Source organism: Bufo bufo, chromosome 3 (genome assembly GCF_905171765.1).
Source record: "Bufo bufo chromosome 3, aBufBuf1.1, whole genome shotgun sequence".
Lineage (NCBI taxonomy): Eukaryota > Metazoa > Chordata > Amphibia > Anura > Bufonidae > Bufo > Bufo bufo.
The window spans coordinates 638612007-638631548 of NC_053391.1; the positions used below are offsets into that span (position 1 = coordinate 638612007).

The 19542-nt window shown below is 43.2% G+C and overlaps 1 protein-coding gene and 1 long non-coding RNA gene across 2 annotated transcripts in view; one reads left to right on the plus strand and one right to left on the minus strand.

The window, feature by feature from the left end:
- The window catches only part of ATP8A2 (ATPase phospholipid transporting 8A2), a 728462-nt gene that overhangs the window by 579288 nt on the left and 129632 nt on the right, over positions 1–19542 (plus strand). The gene's annotated exons all lie outside the window — the stretch shown is intronic.
- The window catches only part of LOC120996336, a 45354-nt gene continuing 28435 nt past the window's right edge, over positions 2624–19542 (minus strand). The window contains exons 3-4 of the long non-coding RNA XR_005777758.1: positions 9548–10075; positions 2624–2925 (exon numbers count right to left, since the gene is read on the minus strand). This is a non-coding gene — a long non-coding RNA (uncharacterized LOC120996336). The remainder of the gene's footprint in view (positions 2926–9547; positions 10076–19542) is intronic.

The window sequence follows — 19542 nt, forward strand, 5'->3', positions numbered from 1 at the left end:
GCACAGTCTCCTTACATGCCTTGTGGAATCAGCTGTCATATCCAGATCTCATCAGACGGGAAGTTCAGAGCATAGAAGCTCCGACCAGAGCTAGTCCCAGGTGCAAGAGACTAGACACATAGCAGAGAAACGGAGCATGGTCCAGCAGCAGCAGGAGAGAGCAGGCAGGGCATAACTAAGGGAGGCAGGTAAACAAGGCTGAGGGAGACTAAGAAGTAAGTAGATATTATTAGAGAGTATAGTACAGTATGTTAGACTTTTGTAAAACCGGCACAATGCTTTCAAAGCAGACCCAATTCAAGGAACCAGAATACCCCTTTACGCATCCTTTAAAATAATCATTTATGAAGGTCGCTGTAATTTTGTAATGTATTTCTTTTGCCTTTATTGTTCATATCTCCTGTTCTGGGCTGTGGTCACATGACCATGTCCATGCAGCTCTTTCTTATTTTCTGTGATGTTATGTCCATGGGCGGGGCAGTGAGAAGGGAGTGTCTATGTTAATAGATGGGTGGGAGGAGCTATAAACTAGCTGGGTGTGGTTAGGGGCGGTGCTGGAGCTGTGGCAGAGGAAGGAGAAGTGCATCATGGGTTTGGTTGGATACAGGAAGTGCTACATACAGGATGGAAACAAACCAGAGCGATTATGAAGATGTACACGAGGTGAGCAACTACATTAGCATATCTGTTAAATACCATAGTAGTCCTGGCAAACCGCTTTAAAGTGTACATGTCGTTTCAGAAAGTATCTGACATGCATACTTGGCAACATTTTTGTTGGTAAATTCTGGCCGATTAAGCCCCTCTCCTATTCCAGTCCCAACCCCAAGGCAGTCACAGCAAATTCTGGACAGTTAGCAACGGTGGACATGCCATTGTTCAGTGGGGGTCCGTCTCCTGAGGCCCCCCATCACCACCACCACCACTGTTTCTTAAAAGAAAGAGGTTGCTCATCGAATCCATATCTAAGAATTTTTTATGTTTTTTACTATTTCAATAGTATAAGATCAAAGAAGAAAACATGAAAAGAGGAAATTGGCAGTATTTTGTTTTATATATTTATATGTGTTCTCAATTAATGTTCCATTACAGAAAAACTCCAGCAAAGTGATTCAGCCAAGTTCACACTTTGTGGAGTTGTACTCATGCAGAACTATGCTGCACTACCACCTTATAGCATATCTTACGGTAAAATCTCATCACATGACTGTGTTACGGCTGTGTGCAACCTCTATGAAATTGTAATAAGGAATCCTGTAATACATTATGCCTCGGATTTCATATGGAGGCACCAAGGGCATAGTTGCCCGCAGTCATGAGAAACAGGCAGGAAGGGGTGTGCCAACTGCAAAGTGAAGTTTGTGCAAATATACCCCAAAAGTGAGCATTCTGTGGATGTTTCCTGGGCTTTTCAGGGGCATCCAGGCTACAGATATTGATGACCCATCCTCGTGATTATGAGACTAATAGGGGCCCTACATCCGGCACCCCAACCGAAAACTATACAGTGTACAGAGCTGGAAGCAGACAGCTCCGTACACTGTGTAGTGGCCATTCCAGGTACTGCAGCTCAGCTCAAATTCAAGTTGGAGCTCAGCTGTGCTGGAAACTACATAGGATACAGAGCTTTCTGAAACAGCTGAATGTTGGGAGTGCTGGGTGTCGGACCCTCACCAGTCTGAAGATAGGTCATCAATATCTGTAGCTTGGTCATCCCCTTTAAATGTCCCCAATTCGGTTGTCAATTATGCAAAATGTTTTCTGAAAAATGTGTCATACTCTATTGAATAACGTATTACGGTGTTACTCTCAAATCACAATCATATGGCGGTACATGGCGTGCCTACAGGTCTGTGGTACAGAGCCACAGGGACTTAATGTACCTCCATCAAATGCATCAGGCCTAACTTATAGGGCAGTGGTCAGCAACGTTTGGCACTCCAGATGTGGTGAAACTACAACTCCCAGCATGCGCTATTCACTTCTATGGGAGTTCTGAAAACAGCTAGGCAAGTGTGCATGCTGAGAGTCGTAGTTTCACCACAGCTGGAGTGATGAAGGTTCCTGATCCCTGTTATAGAGTTTTACTTGCTAATGTCAACCCTTTTCGGGGCCAATAAATGCAATATATTGAGTCCGTTGTCTAGTAATGCTTTTCGTATTGTGATGCCGCTACAAATTTTTTTTTTCACTTTACAGTTACGTGCATTTTACGTACTTCTGTTGAAACCTGCTCCCATCGTGAGGGGGCATCGGGGTTGGTGGGGGTCCTTGGTGAATATGATCTAGTCATACATCTCATATAGCACCCAGATGGAAAACTCAGACCTTATTTTATGGCCGGAGCTATTTACATAAGCGTCAGGAGGTGCGTATTCTGACTTTAGCGGCAGCTGCAGAGCTCTTTACACCCATAAAACAGCTACATTTTTATATATCCTCATGGTTGATGGCGATCAGGAGTCAGCCAGTATGTTTAATGGGACACTTTTACACCATATGGGTGCACTTTATTTAGGAAAAATACATTTATTGGAGAAATACGCCAATGCAATTAAAATGTTAAAAGGTACAGCTGGGACACATAATCTTAGCACAGTCCCGATGTCATCCTACAGTCATGAGTACCTTATAGTATTTTTGGTGAATTTTGTTTCCATTGACTTTTATCCTTCACGCGGTGAAGACAGCTGAGTTCCCATGAGCGGACATGCTGATAACACATGTATCTACTAATATAGGCAAAAAGAAAAAATTAACGTAAGAGGAGCCAAGTGTATTTCCTCCTCTCATCCATCATATCAAACTGTTCAAACGTTTCATTGTCAGTCAATTGAAAAGATCCATTGCTTGTCCGGGGGCAGATCTAAGCATGTGCGAGGTATTACTTTCCCGTTCACAATGTATCATGTCTTCCTTTTTTACCTGAAGGCAAAACAAAAGTGTTACAAAGTCAGAGCTCACATTTTCTGCTGGAAAACAAGCCACAATGTGAGAAAGGTCGCCAAAATTGGGATTGATCTGTTTAATTTCTGGTGGGAAAGTTTTAGCACCTTTTCAAGAGGACTTTTTTTTATATTACTCCTTAGGCCTTGTTCACATCAGCGTTCAGCCTTTCCGTTCTCCTGCTCCGTTATAGGAGCAGGAAAACGGAAAGGACGGATTCGGCTCATAACTGAGCCGAACGGAGCCTACGGACCTCATAGACCCCCATAGACTATAATGGGGTCCGTTAGGTTTCCGCTCAGAAGATGATTTTGGAGCGGAGACAAAAGTCCTGCATGCACAACCTTTGTCTCCGCTTCAAAATCATCTTCTGAGCGGAAACATAACGGACCCCATTATAGTCTATGGGGGTCTATGAGGTCCGTAGGCTCCGTTTGGCTCAGTTATGAGCCGAATCCGTCCTTTCCGTTTTCCTGCTCCTATAACGGAGCAGGAGAACGGAAAGGCTGAACGCTGATGTGAACATAGCCTTAACTGAGGTTTAGAAGATTTTGGACTTTAGGAGTTATCATGTAACCATCAGATATTTACACATGGATGTACATGTAGAACTATAACTAGAGAGGAGCGCATTTTTGAAAAATTCAATTTGGCAACTTCGCCGAAATTAGTCAAGAAATTTGATTCGTTCTGAATTAATTTGTCACGAATCGCTAAGGTACGCCCAGGCCACTCTGCCGTACGGTATGGCCACACGGAGCAGCCGTGCTGTGGGTGGGTTGCGGCCATGCTGTGGTGAAGAACCGCTCAGCCAATTAGCCCGCAGCTACCTTTCATTTAATAATGAAGACCGCACTGTATAGTCATTGTTAATGGCCACGCAGCACCTTTAAACAGGGGTTGTTGCTGGTATGGGGTTTGGCTGGTCAGATGGGGGCACAATATGCATATTATTGCTGTTCTGGCCTGTAATCTCCTGCAGGTTATTTGGCAGTAAACACTGAATATTAATCAGCTCTGGCATACCCTAGCGCTCTCCTACCCTACAGGTGGGACCCCTTCTGCCATCTGCTTTTCCTCCTTTTCCATATCATCTAATATCGATGAGAATATGTCATCAGGAACATCCAGCTCTTCCACTCTCCGCAACTTGCTGACTTTTCTAGGACATGGAGACTTTGAAGGATGATTTGGAAGAAGTAAAGCCAGCAAAAGATGAGGATGGTTATCATTAAGACCTCGCCCCACCTAAGGGCTGCAGACTGGATGGTATAGGTTGGCACGCTGGCAGTGGAATAATAAAGGCTTCCATCTAGTTGGTATTGAATTACATTTATGGCTGATGTAGGAATAAATAAATAAAACTCATCAGTCTCCCTGCACTCTCCCTGCAGTCTCCCTCTCCAATTCCCCTCTATTAGTCGTTTTCAGCAACACTGTCCCTAGTACATGAGCGCTTGCCACATCTCTCCCTATTCTCAGCTCACAGGACAATGGGAGAGGTCACGTGGGATGAGGTATTTATAGGACTGTGACATCACAGCGTATGGCTATCTGCGGACTGACTGGCTGCACAGCATTATAGGTGACCTCGCATTCCTGGGCTTCTTACTTTCACGTTGTAACACTGCCATTTTAGGAAAAACTTATTTGTTACCACGAAGCGCAAGGAAATTCGTATTCGTTGGAAATCCGAATTCTGCTTTGAATGCTTCGCTTTCCTCAACACTAACTATAACATTAGGCATCCTACACATGGTTGTATTACAGAGCCATTCTTGTATGCATCAATAATATGACAGAAACTTATAGGCCCACACCATACCTCCTTATGACATCGACTTAAAATAATTGTGGCATTTTTTTAATTTTTAAAGTCGCATTTAAAAAGTTGTAAACACATAGGGGGTCATTTATTAAGCTGAAATACGCCTATATAAGGCGTATTTCGGAAGCAGACTCCGGTTAGTTGCGCCGAAATCTACGAGCTCATGCCAGGTCTAAAATTGTGTGTATGGTATGAGCGGAGAAGTGGACGGGCCAGCAGGCCCATCTCATTTACCATTTTCTACACCTGTTTCAGGCATAGAAAAAGGTCTAAATGTAAGACAGCTCGGAAGCTATCTTACTAGAACTCGGCACCTCGGCGCCTCTTTATAACTTCGGCGGAACCACAGCCAGCTTAGGGATTTATTAAGACCTGTGTCTAAAATGCCAGTCTTAATAAATGTGCCCCATAGTTCAATAAATCTCCCCCTAAGTGACTTTGGCTTCTTAGGCTTAGTGTACTTTTCATTTTGAAAAGAAAGCTAATCTGAATATCTTTCCCAGAAACCCAACGGTATAATGCTCTCTCTGTCTCTCATCTTCTTAGACTTAGGAGACCTTAGAGTGTTATATACCAATTTTCAGGGCAATTGGTGAATATTTGATTTGGTTTAAATCGATTTGGATGCAAATTATTTTTTTAAAATAATTTGGTGAATCAGATGATATAAATTTCAAGAAATGTGCTCCTCTCTATAAATCACATATTCTGGAGCAGATAGCTTGGAGTCTCTTTTGTATGATGACAATCACTGTGTAATATACACTTTCCAGTTATATTGTTGTATTATGCACCAAACCAATTGAACCATTGACATCTGAACCTTTTGTCTGCAGCTCAAAAGCCTTTATTCTCCCCTGCCCCGAGTGCTATATACATGAATGCAGTTTTCAATGCTTTCCAGTTGTAATGCTATAAATGGGTCCTGTATTTACTGGAAAGTGTGTCATTGAAGCAGTGCCTAGTTAAAATAATTGTTTCTTCTGCTCTAAATCATTTGTGTAAAGTTCTAACAGCCTGCAAGATGTTACCGCCCTAGTCAGACTGCTTATCAGAAGAACAAATGCTATGTATGAAAGGTCACCATGTAAGGATATGTTAAGCCATTTCAGAACTGTGGTAATTTACAGTACAGGACATGTTCTTAAAGGGATTTTCCTGTAAAAATCATTTTTTTAAATGTTCCTGCAGCATGGCCCCTGAAACAGAAGATTCATACTTACCCGCTCCATGCCACTCTGGTGGTCCACGCTGCCTCCGCTCTCTCCATTTTCTGGTCCCTGCACTGTTTACATCAGCTGGCTATGGACATGGTCACATGCACTGCTCCAGCCAATGACTGACCTTAGCTGGTGCTGCTGGTGGCCACATCACTGCTGAAGCCAGTCATTGGCTGGACCGGTGCAGGAGACCATGCCCATAGCCAGCTGAATATAAACTGCTCTGAGACTGGAAGTTGGAGGCAGCGCAAACCAACGAAGCGGCATGGAGCAGGTAAGTATGAATTTTCAGTTTCAGGGGCCATGCTGCGGGAACGTGTTAAAAAAATATCTTTTTTTTACTGTAAAACCCTTTTTTGCTTCTTTATAAAACCACATCTACGTGTACCAGAAATCCCTTCATAAATATGAGCACCCAGCTGAACATTTCATCCTCAGAACTTCTTACTACTAACTTACTATCTCTCGACTATCTATGACATCTATGTGCATTGCCTTGGCTATAAAGTAATCCACTTGCAATATGACAAACTCTGACATTAGATGGACTGTGAAGGAAACTTCTCCCACTACTTGTCATGAAGAATCAATTCAGTCTTCACTTACCTGAAAGTTTGTCTTGCAGAATAACTAATTGCCAATTTTTGGATTAAATAAATCCCTTATAAAATAAAGTTCACGCCTTTACTTAGTGAGGGACATGGAGGTGTACATCCTGTTGTTTTCTAGGGCAACTTTTTTGAACCAAACTGACCAAAGGATCTGTTTTGTATCACTGACATCTGTATGAGGCTCTGGCCATTGATATTAATAGACGGCCAGATCGGGATGGTCCAGGTACATCATTCCCATCCGATTGAGGGAACTGATTACACCAGCTGATGTGGGAATTAGACTAAGATGAATTGCAGTGATGAAAATTTCCAAGCAATATTGTGGCCAAAATCCTTTGCTTGACCAAAGAAAATCCAACACAAATTTAACAAATTATTTTTGGTTGACCACAAATTCTTCCAACAGAATCCTCCATGTTGTAATAGCTGAAGAGCATTGCCTTGATTGAACTCATTAATGCTGCCTGTATTGGTAATCACAGGATTTGTTGACCAGGAATATTGCAGCCACTGGTGACCCATAGTAGACATTGCATTCCATCATAATATTGTCTGACTTGCAAACCTGGTGGTCCACCATGAGATGGCAGATAACATAGCAGATACAATGCCTACTACATTTCAAAATCCACCCCTGGCTTTCAGTGTCTGCTAGTGTCCATTATGCACAGTAAAATGATAAACAATGACATCTCCATGTAGGCCTTCTATAAAGGTTGCTTCTATGAAAATAATCAGACATGTAACATAGCCGGCAGTATTACATTTGCTAATGTAAATACAGTTGTTCGACTCCAATCAAGTATACAGAACGTGCGGCCCGTACACATGTCATTGTTTACACTATCGGATACTTGATAGTCTTTTTTTCTTTCTAATTAGCTCCATGTGATTTGTTTGGTTCCAGTGGACAAGGGGCCTCATTGTTTGAACTTTCATGGTGCACGTATTAAAAGTACAAAATTAGCATATCTGTATATGATATGGAGATGTGGGAACATAAGGAATGAACTGTCTCTACGGTCGACCATAGACGAACAGCAATTTTAGGCAAAAATTATTTTGTCTTATGATTTATTACAAGAGCACACATGCTGGGTCAGAGCGCCATCCATGTTCATTCTATGGTCACACATTGTGTTGAACCTAAGCGTTTATTACTGACAAGAGGAGATCTGGAGCGCCGGCCACTTCTAACTGCTGATTGGCAGGATTCCCGGGTGTCGGACACCTGCCGATCTGATATTGATGACCTATCCAGAGGATAGGTCATGAATATAAATTCCTGGATAACCCCTTTAAGCCTAACATTTTTCAAGAAAGATTTGAAGAACTTAATTGTTTAGCCTTGATGAATGCCACACAAATGACAAATTAGAGAAACCGAGCTTTAATACAGATGGAGGGGTGCGACATCTATTGTCTTCCACTCACAATACTGTTCTAACCCCTCTCCTGAGGCAGTTCACTCACACCTAAACAGATTATGCTGACTGAAGCATGAGGCACCAATATTTAATGCCGGAGATTCCTTGAAAAAGTCATCCTAATTTGAAAAAAACTGTCCGATAACATGCCTAGGATAAACCTACATGTACCCTAAGGATACGGCTACATTGTCAGGTTTCCTGATGTCGTTTTGGAAGCCAAAACCAGGAGCGAAATAAAAATAAAAGGGGAGAAGTCGTTCCTGTCCTTTGTACTTTTTCTCCTTTTATGATCCACTCCTGATTGTGGCCAGGGGTGGACTAGGAACTTAAAGTGGCCCTGGAAAAAAACTAAAAGTAGCCCCATGTCATAGGCGGGTCCAAATTGATAGAAGGCAGAGCCAACAAAAGTAGGTGGAGCCAACATAAGTAGGTGGAGACAGCAATGCCATTTTACAACACAAAATACCACCCCAGCAGAGCCAAATACACAGTAAAGCACAATATACTGGCCCAAAAGACCCAAATACTGCAGTGCACCCCAAAATAATGCTCTAGCAGCACAAAATACCTCACCAAAGATGCCCCGCTGTGGTGGCCAGAACCATATTCTTTCCTCCTACTCCAGTTGCCTCAGGATGGCAATACAGTTCAATTCAGGAGTCAGGAGGGCAGCTGTAGCCACCAGCTGGGTACTTAACGCTCTGAGCTCTGGAAGCATCAGATCATTACTTACTTGTCTGTCAGCCACGAGGAGGGCTCAGACGGTCCCCTGGGTATCGATCCACTGGGAAGTGGCTTCCAAAACTGCATGTAGAAACCTGAACGTGTGGCCATACCCTAAAAGATAGATAAATAGGAAATAATATAAGGGCAGACTACGTAGACCAAAATTCTTCTATGTTCTAGGTCAGGCATGCTCAACCTGCGGCACTCCAGCTGTTGTAAAACTACAACTCCTACAATGCCCTGCTGTAGGCTGATAGTTGTAGGCAGTTCGGGCATGCTGGGAGTTGTAGTTTTGCAACAGCTGGAGGGCCGCAGGTTGAGCATTCCTGCTCTAGGTAACTGCCTCAAGCCCACTCATTACAGGACTTGCTGGTGCTGGTGGAGATCCCCACATTTGCTCCTCAGCTTCCTCTTCTATGCATGTTTCTGCAATGAAAGTGACCTCCGTCCAGTAGACAGTGAAGACCTGGCTCTTTAGGATCATTTTTTCTTAGAATATAAATAATAGTACCTTGTATACGAAACAGATAGAACTGAAAATTCACAGTGGATGAGCCTGAGCTTCAGTTTGTAACCCTACGCTGTGAATTACAGCGGAAACCTGATATGACTGTATGAAGATTATTAAGACAAGGGGCTAACACATGGCGGTTTTGTCAGCGTGAAACGTTTCTGTTCTGTGCAGTTAATTACAACGTGTCATAATTTAGAACACAGCCAAGGAAAGAGTTGTCAAATGATACAAAGAAAGAGCTAAAAGGACATCGACCGCCCGAAAATTACCTTCATTAGCTCAATTTAAGGCAGGAATGTACGTAAATAAACAGCGGCAGCTGCTCGGCTGCCATTTCTCAGGGCCCTCCAGGAATGCAGGACACACAGGATCTCAGCTATCTTCTGAATTATACCACTTCTCCAAAGCCCGAGCTGGGCACCAATTTATTTCTTGCTTCTCTGTCAGAATGTAACGGACCCGACCACACAGCGGGATTGGAGCGCAGACAGTAACCATATTCTGTGTCATTTAATTCTTATTTTCTTTTTTCCCTGCCTTGCTGAATGGTGAGAATCTCGCGGTTGCCAAGTCGCAGACCCCTGTTTTTTTTTTTCTGTGTGTTTTTTCTTTAATTATCCAATAATCTGTGCCCTGAGATGGCTTTCACCCGCTTCAAAATTTTCCATAAAATCTAGATCCTGCAGACTCGGCTGCTCTCCAGTGCTGCCTCTCGAATTGGTAATTCAGCAATCTTCCTAATATCATAATTCCTTTAATCCGACATTTGATCATCCAGAAAGTCGCTTGTTTCGAACCTTGAATGACAAACGTAATTTGACTACATTAATAGTAGAAAAAAAAGAAGAAATTAGCAAATTCTCTTGAACTAGGAAATTACGTAACTGTAGCAGATTAGGTATTAAAGGGGTATTCCTATCTCAGTTGTTGATATCATATCACTAGGATATGTCATCAATGTCAGATAGGTGCGGGTCCCACCTCCGGGACCCGCTCCTATATCCTGAACAGACCCCTGAGGTGAAGTAGAGCACACTGCGCAAGTGTGGCCATCCTCCATTTACAGGTATGGGATTTCCAAAGATAACCAAGTGCTGGTTCCGCTATTTCTGGGAATCCCGTAGCAGGGAATGGAGAGGTCACCGCTATGGGACCTCCGAAAATAGCCAAGTGCGCTTGATCCACTATTTTCAGATCTCCCATAGCAATAAATGGAAAGCACTCTGCACATGCGCAATATACTCTTGTTCACTTTCTTGAGATAGGAGCAGGTCCAAGAAGTGAAATGGGACAACCCCTTTAACCTTTTTCCTTCAGCTTTTGCCTTTTATGTTAAACATATTTTTTAAGAATATATGCTGTCAATATATATATATATATATAGAATTTTTTTTTTTATCCTAAAATCCTGCAGTTTTCACAATGGCCATTAAGCCTCATAATAGTCTGACACTTCCTGTTCTATAGCGATCACTTCTCAACAGTCCTCTCATTATCATCATAGGCAAAATTACACCTACATATAGATAAAACGGGATCTACCTTTCACAGTAGGTGATGTCACAGCACAGCTCCTCCCCCTCCCTGCACAATGACCTCTGTGCATGTCACAGAGCATGCTCACAACACTCTCCAATAGAAATCAGCGACTCATCAAAGCATATTTATGAATTGCTGCTAAAGAGGTGCTCACAGAAAAAAAAAATCCAGGATATATCCCCGTACACACCCGTTTGTAAGTGTGGCGTTCTACATAATCGTATTACATGATGATAGGTTAACAGCTCAGGCAACATGTACTGAAAATAGAATCAACAGATCTCCAGAATATGTGTCAGTACCTGTTTTTAATTAATCAAAATTATACCCATTACATTTACTTTAAGGAATGTAACTGCACTTCTAGTTACAGTAAGGATGAATTCACACATGGCAGATGTGTTGCAGATACGGTACCTTAGGTTATTTGCAATCTTGTGGACTCCAGCTGTCACTCAGTAGTACTACAAAAAGTCACAGGGTGACCAGGGTGATATCGGCCCTGACAAATTTACCGACATTTACACCTGGAAATAGGCATACAACCAGGCGCACGGTCTGCTGAAGGTGCGTCTAAATAACGATGAGGCGCACTGCGCACGCCTCGTCATAAATGTTGCACTTCTTCTGGCAGCAAAGCCAGCACAAAAGGAAAGTAAAAGACCGGTGTAAATGACCCTCACAGTATAGTCCGGACCTTATAAATAGACGGACAGAGTCCACCAGATCTTCTCTGACGCTTAGAGGTGGGTCCTTAGCAGATGCCCCCTCTATGGTGTCCATATGCACTAATGGCAGGGCTTATCGTAATCAGACCATCTCTTCAAGGTCCCTACACACATGAATTTGCTCTGGCATTTTTTGGTCACTAAAAAACATGATAGATAGCGCATGCGGCTTTTATGGTGTGTTTTTTTAAACAAACGTGTTGATGCCATATTTTGTTCAGGTGTTTTTCCCGTGTAGAAAAGAGGATGAAAAACCTGCAAAAGCTTCAACATGATGCATCTTTAACAAAAAAAAACACTGGAGAGGCAAAAAAACTCGTGGGTCCTGCATTTCATATTTCCCATACAAAAAAATGCAGGTGCATAAAATACCACTAAAATCAGAAAAGTGCAGAAAAAGTCCACAAAACATCTAAGTGTGTTTTCAGCCTGAAGCCTCATGCACACAACTCATTCATTTTTATGGGTCCGTAAAAAAAATCTGTGTGTCTGCCTCCATATATCCGTCCAGCAATTGATACATGCCCTGTTCTTGTCCTTTTTGCAGACAAGAATAACAATTTCTATAAATGGGAGTGAAAAAATGCAGATTGCACACAAGCGGCATCCTCCATACGGCCATATTTTCCATCTGTGTACTATCCTCAGTGACCCATTCATTTCTATGGGGCCATGCTCACATCCGTATTTTTTGCAGATCCATGTGGCCATTCCACAAATTATAGAACATGAACATAGAAACCTTTTTGTTGATGGGAGTGAGAAAAATACGAAATGCTCAGATACCTGTGTTTTGTGGATCTGTTGTTTGTGGACTGAACTACGAACATGGCGGCGTGCCTGAAGCCTCATAGGGATTTTCTATTTTTTTTCATTGTATAATGAAAAGCTAAAATGCTTTAAGCCAGATTTAGGGCTCATGCACATGAACGTGTGCCGGCCGTGCCTGTATTGCGGCAGGTAAACAGCGGGTCTGCAATATACAGGCATCGGCCGTCTGCTCACCGTATCATGGATACTGACCAATTCACTTGAGCGGAGGCACGGAGTAGAAGGCCACAGAAGTACTACGGAGCTCTTCCGTGGCATTTCGGTCCGTGCTTCCGCACTGCAAAAAAATAGAAGATGCTGTATTTTTTTCCTGTGCAGACGGAAGTTGAATGGGTCTGCGTCTGTCAGTACAGGCCACACGGATGCATTTTGCAGCCCCTAATGCACGGCATGGGCGGCACACGTTCATGTGCATGAGCCCTTACTAGTCAAATTGGTCCAGAATTCTGGCGCACGTTGCGTGATAAAGGGAGTGGCTTAGTGAGAAAGAGGCGTGGCTTTACTCCAGGGTGATTTATTTATTACATATTGTACATTGATTGATACATTGTTACACATTTTCAGGACAAGACAGATATTTGTGCTGCTGATCTTTTTACCTAAGGCTACTTTCACACCTCCAGTGTGACTCTCCGGCATGGCCGTTCCGGCAGACACCTGCGGAGAATCAGTCGGACACTAACTGCAGCATGCAGCAGTTTGTGTCCAGCCAGCTATCCGTTTGCCTGCTGGAATGCGTTCCGATCTCTGCCGGACCCCATTATACTTAATGTGGCCAGCGGACATTCCGTCTGCATCTGGCAGCACCGGATCCGGAGAATTCCGACTGGCTGTTCTCTGCCTGAACACCCTGCCGGTATTTGGGGATGTAAAAGTAGCCTAACGCAGATCTGCGCAGGTACTAACTATCCTCCCAATACAAAAAAATGGCCTGCATTTACTATGGTGGATGCTCCTGAATTCTGGGTTAATTTGCGGTAAAATTAGGCACATTTTTGCCTTTTCTCATGTAGATACATTTATGAACAAAGTAAGCCAAAAAGAATACTCTGTCGTACATTGCCCTGCGAGGGGATGCGGGTTCACTGAAAAGGAGCATGGTTTTATGATAAAGGGGAGTGGATTAAGATCTACCGTTTTGCACCAGATGTTTTCCACATTGTGTAATGTGTGAAGGCGTCTATAAAGCAGCATTTACGGACATCACTTGCCCTAGCACATAGGTCAATCCACTTCTGCCAGTGCGCTGCTCAGTCAGGTACTATGGAGGGAATTATCATGAGGGGAATTTTTTTTACAGGAGTCTGTGCAAATTTATCAAACTTTGGATGGTTTAATAAATTTGGTGCATCTTTAACCCCTTCAGGACCCTGCCATTTTTCACCTTAAGGACCAGGCCGTTTTTTGGAAATTTGACATGTGTCACTTTATGTGGTGATAACTTTGGAACGCTTTTACTTATCCAAGCAAATCTGAGATGAGTTTTCTCATGACACATTGTACTTCATGATAGTGGTAAATTTCAGTCAATATTTTTCATTTTTATAAAAAAAAAAAAACAAATTTACAAAAAAAAAATTCAATTTCTCTGCTTTTAAAACAGATAGTGATACCTCATATACTAGTTATTACTTTACATTTCCCAGGTATTCAAAACTGATTTTACAAACTTTGTTAACCCTTTAGGTGTTCCACAAGAATTAAAGGAAAATGTAGATGAAATTTCAGAATTCCACTTTTTGACAAATTTTCCATTTCAATCCATTTTTTTCCAGTAACAAAGCAAGGGTTAACAGCCAAACAAAACTCTATATTTATTACCCTGATTCTGTAGGTTACAGAAACACCCCATATGTGGTCGTAAACTGCTGTACGGGCACACGTCAGGGCGCAGAAAGAAAAGGAACGCCATATAGTTTTTGGAGGTCAGTTTTCATTGGGATAATTCCAAGTTGCCATGTCACATTTGAAGCCTCCCTGATGCACCCCTAGAGTAGAAACTCAAAAAAAGTGACCCCATTTTGGAAACTACGGGATAAGGTGTCAGTTTTGTTAGTACTATTTTAGGGTAAATGTAATTTTTGGTTGCTCTATAATACACTTTTTGTGAGGCAAGGTAATAAAAAAATAGCTGTTTTGGCACCATTTATGATTGTTATTATTATTATTTATTTTTTACAATTTTCATCTGACAGGTTAGATCATGTGCTATTATTATAGAGCAGGTTGTTACGGATGCGACAATACCAAATATGACTAATGGTTGTTTGTTTCAGTTTTTATGGTTGTTTGTTTCAGTTTTCTTTTATTTTTTGGGCAATTGTCTTATGTAGGGGCTAATTTTTTTTAGGATGAGATGACGGTTTGATTGGTACTATTTTAGGATGCATATGACTTTTTGATTGCTTGGTATTACACTTTTTGTGATGTAAGGTGAAAAAAAAATTGCTCTTTTGACACAGTTTTTGTTTTGTTTTATTTTGTTACAGTGTCCATCTGAGGGGTTAGGTCATGTGATATTTTTATACAGCAGGTTGTTACGGACGCGGCAATACCTAATATGTATACTTTTTAAAATTTATTTAAGTTTTACACAATAAAAGCATTTTTGAAACAAAAAAAATAATGTTTTAGTGTCTCCATATTCTGAGTAGAGTTGTTGCGATACCAAATTTTTGATTCGGTTTCGATACCATGAAAAAGTATTGCGATACTCGATACCATTCGATACCACGCGAAAAAAATAAACAAAAAAAGCCACGTGCATTCCTCATTTTTAAAAATGGCGAATCGCGCAGTTTTTATTTTATTTTTTCTGTTCCGGCATTCACCACCTAGATTTTTTTTTTATATTTTAATAGTTTGGACTTTTCTGACGTGGCGATGTAATATGTTTATTTATATATTTTATATGTGAAATTGGGAAAAGGGGGGTGATTTATACTTCATATTTTAGTGTTTTTTTTTTTTTCACTTTTTATTTAATAACTATTTCCCCCCTTAGGGGCTAGAACCTGGGATCTTTCATCCCTTTTCCTATTCACCCTGATAGATCTCTATCAGGGTGAATAGGACTCCACACTGTCCCTGCTGCTCTGTGCTTTGTGCACACAGCATCAGGGATGTTACCATGGCAACCAGGGCTTCTGTAGCGTCCTGGCTGCCATGGTAACCGATCGGAGCCCCAGGCTTACACAGCTGGGGCTCCGATCAGAAGCTGCCACTGCACCACCAATGAGGGGGAGTGGAGAGGTCCCTGTGGCCACTGCCACCAATGATTTTAATACTGGAGGGTTGAGAGGGGCCGGCGCACTGTGCCACCAATGATTTTAATGGGATGGGGGGATTGAGGGGGGGGGGGGGCACACTGCACCACCAATGATTTTACCCCTTTATACAGGAGGCGGGTACTAGCAGATCAGCGGCAGTTAACTGCCGCTGATCGCAGCTCCCTGTCAGGGGCAGGGTGCCGGCAATGCGATTCTGCTGCCGGCACCCGCCTCCTGTATGTGTTAAAGACTGACTACTGTATATGAGTCCAGACTTTCACTATTAGGCCACACAGAGCGGCGCCCAGCGATGTCTCAGCACTCACCATTTAGTCCTGGGCGCCGCTCCGTTCGCCCGCAGTGCCCCATTACTGTCTCCTCTCCTGCTCCACATGCTGCTGATTACTATCGGAGCGATGGGAGGAGACATCAGCTTCACTAGTGGGCGTTCCTTCTCCCTGGCTGTAGCGCTGTCCAATCGCAGCGCAGGGAAAAGGAACGCCCACTAGTGAAGCTGATGTCTCCTCCCATCGCTCCGATAGTAATCCTATCATTGGTGGCGCAGTGCGCCCGCCCCTCCTCCACCCCCTCTCTTCTCATTGCCGCCCCTCCTCCACCCCCTCTCTTCTCATTGCCGCCCCTCCTCCGCCCCTCTCTTCTCATTGCCGCCCCTCCTCCGCCCCTCTCTCCTCATTGGTGGCAGCGGCAGCAGCACAGGGGGGAGGGAGGACTGCTTCCTTCTCCCCGTGCTGCTGAGAGAACATGAGCGCGCCGATAGCAGCGCGCTCATGTTCAGAGATACTAGACTGCGCAGCAGCGCAGCCCAGTATCGAAAAAACGGAAATCCCGGTATCGTATCGATACCGGGACAAAAGTATCGATTGGGTATCGAAATTTCGATACCCGCAACAACCCTAATTCTGAGAGCCATATTATTATTTTTATTTTTTTGGGGCGATTGTCTTAGGTAGGGGTCTGAGTTTTTGCGTGATGAAATGACGGTTTAATGGGTACTATTTTAGGGTGCATATGACTTTTTGATCGCTTGGTATTACACTTTATGTAATGTTACGGTGTTCACCTGAGGGGTTAGGTAATGTAATATTTTAATAGACCTGGTTGTTACAGACACGGCAATACCGAATATATCCACTTTTTTATTTTTTTCACTTTTAACACAATAAAAGCATTTTTGAAACAAAAAAAATCATGTTTAGTGTCTCCATTTTCTGTGAGCCATAGTTTTTTTTATTTTTTGCCCGATTGTTTTATGTAGGGGATCATTTTTTGTGGGTTAAGATTGGTACTATTTTGGGGGGCATACGCCTTTTTGATTGCTTAGTGTTGCACTTTTTGTGATGTAAGGTGACAAAAAAGATTGTTTTAGCACAGTTTTTATTTTATTTTTTCTACGGCGTTAAGGTGAGGGGTGGCTCATGTGATATTTTTATAGAGCCGGTCGTTACAGATGCGGCAATACCCAATATGTCTGGTTTTCTTTATTTTTTTATTTTTTTTACAATTTTATGTGTTTTATTTAGAAAAATTTACAGGTTAAAGGTGGTTTTCTGAGCCTTTTTTACAGATCAATGGGGGTCTCACACCCGGGACCCCCACTGATCAGCTGTTAGAGAAGGCACTGACGCTCATAATAGCACCGCAGACTTCTCTCAGCTCTATCTAGTCCATGTGATGTCGCGCTCATCAGTCACATGACCCAGGCGCAGCTCAGCTCTATTGCAGTGAATCGGGCTGAGCTGTGATACCAAGCACAGCCACTATACAATGTACGGCGCTGTGCTTGGTGTGCTGAGAGAAGGTGGAGGCACTACTCTGAGACCCAGTGCATTCTCTAACAGATGAGTGGAGGGGGTCCCTGGTGTCGAACCCCCACCGATCAGATACTGAGGGCTAGGTCTTCAGTAGATAGGTCTCAGAACACCCTTTTAAGTCTAACACTTCTATCTTGAGATGTTATTCCCCTTTCTATGACACCCTTTTTGCTGAAGCAAGACTGAGGCAATTTTTATGACTTTCTTAAGAGTCTCAGTTGATAATTCTGGCTTAAAGAGCTTGTTTCATCTCGCTGTTACTAAAATGAAATGAGACTAAGTCGCTGCCACCAGGTGGGCAGGAAACACCACAGTGAGCCGGCGGTCAATGTTTCAGTAGCTCTCATTGCGTACATGGGATCTAGCCCAGCAAGCTATCCTGCTTCCGAGTTATATAAACAGCATATCTTGCTGTGCTACAATGTTTTCTTAGCTTCCATATGTTGCAATGAGAGCTACTGAAACAGTTCAATGCCATGAACGGCCATTCCCCTGTAGTGCTGTATGGCGGTATTTAGAAAGGGTTCTACAATTCTCCATTCAATCCGCACCTACCTTAAAGTTCATCCATTTTTACCTGTTACATGTGCGCTTGGCAGCTGAATGCATCTGTGTTGGTCCCATGTTCATATGTGCCCGCATTGCTGAGAAAAATTGTTTTATCATATGCAAATGAGCCTCTGGGAGCAACGGGGTTGTTACCATTATACCAAGAGGCTCAGCTCTCTCTGCAACTGCCGCAGCCTCTGCACTTTGATTGACAGGGCCAGGTGAGATGGCATTTACACTTCCTGGTCCTGTCAATAAGGCCGAATGCACACGGCCGTGGAACACGGCCTGGCATCCTGCTGAGAGCAGGAGCGCACGGCGTCATTGGTTGCTATGACACCGTGCGCTTCATGCCGCCGCTGCACTACAGTAATACACTGGTATGATCTATATGAGTGTATGTATTACTGTAGTGCAGCGGCGGCATGAAGCGCATGGCGTCACAGCAACCAATGATGCCGTGCGCTCCTGCTCTCAGCAGGATGCCAGGCCGTGTTCCGTGGACCACTCACTACCGTGGGCATTCGGCCTTATAGTGGAGAGGGCGCGACAGGTGCAGAGAGAGCAGAGACTCTAGGTGTATCGGCAACGTCCCCGTTGCTCCTAGAGGCTCATTTGCATAAATAAAACATTATTTTTCTCAGCAATGCGGGCACATATGAACATGGGACCAACACAGATGTCTTCAGTTGCCAAGTGCACATGTAACAGGTCAGCCAGTGTCATAGGTACAAACCTGCTGACAGATGCCTTTTAATGAATCCTCAGCCAGGCTTGACCATGATATGCTAATACCACATCACTGTGATCTGCTTTCCTAGGTAGACTTCATTATAAACTGTACTTCTAAAACTTCCTGCTCACAATTAGATCTACGACTACATTGGGCACACATGTAACGTTGCGTGCGTACCCACTTCCTGGCTTTTGCATGATGCAGCCAATTATTGGATGGACGGAAGAAATTAATCATGTCCGTTCACTTATGTATGAACTGGTAGCAAAGTAATGGCAGTGCACATCTGGCGGATTGCAATCACCATTCCTTTCATTTACATCCAATTACTAGTCCCCTCTAAAAGTCCCCTCCATTCCCTTGTTTCCTGGAATCCTCCAGTTTGCACCGAGTGTTTGTGTAGAACGCGGCCGTGCCTCAGCTTTAATGTCCTCCCCTGCAAAATGTCACATCTGCTCCGCAGCGCACGTTAACATTGTAATGAATATGAATTTTATTCTGTGGCCTGTAATTGAAAGGTTTCCTCATAGACTATGGTCTGTTACACACCAACACTCTCCTTTGCATTTCCCTTTTTGCTGTGTGTTTTCATATGTGCGGGTACTGACCCAGTGGGCCACTTATTTTACTGGGGCGTGAACTGATGACACAAGGGTCATTGTGTCCTCATTATACATCCATTAATATAACATGGTGCACGGAAATATCAGAAACTAGTGGATGGTCCGTCCCAGGCCGCGGACTGTAATAGAAAATGCGGAGGTCTTGTTCCAGGACAAC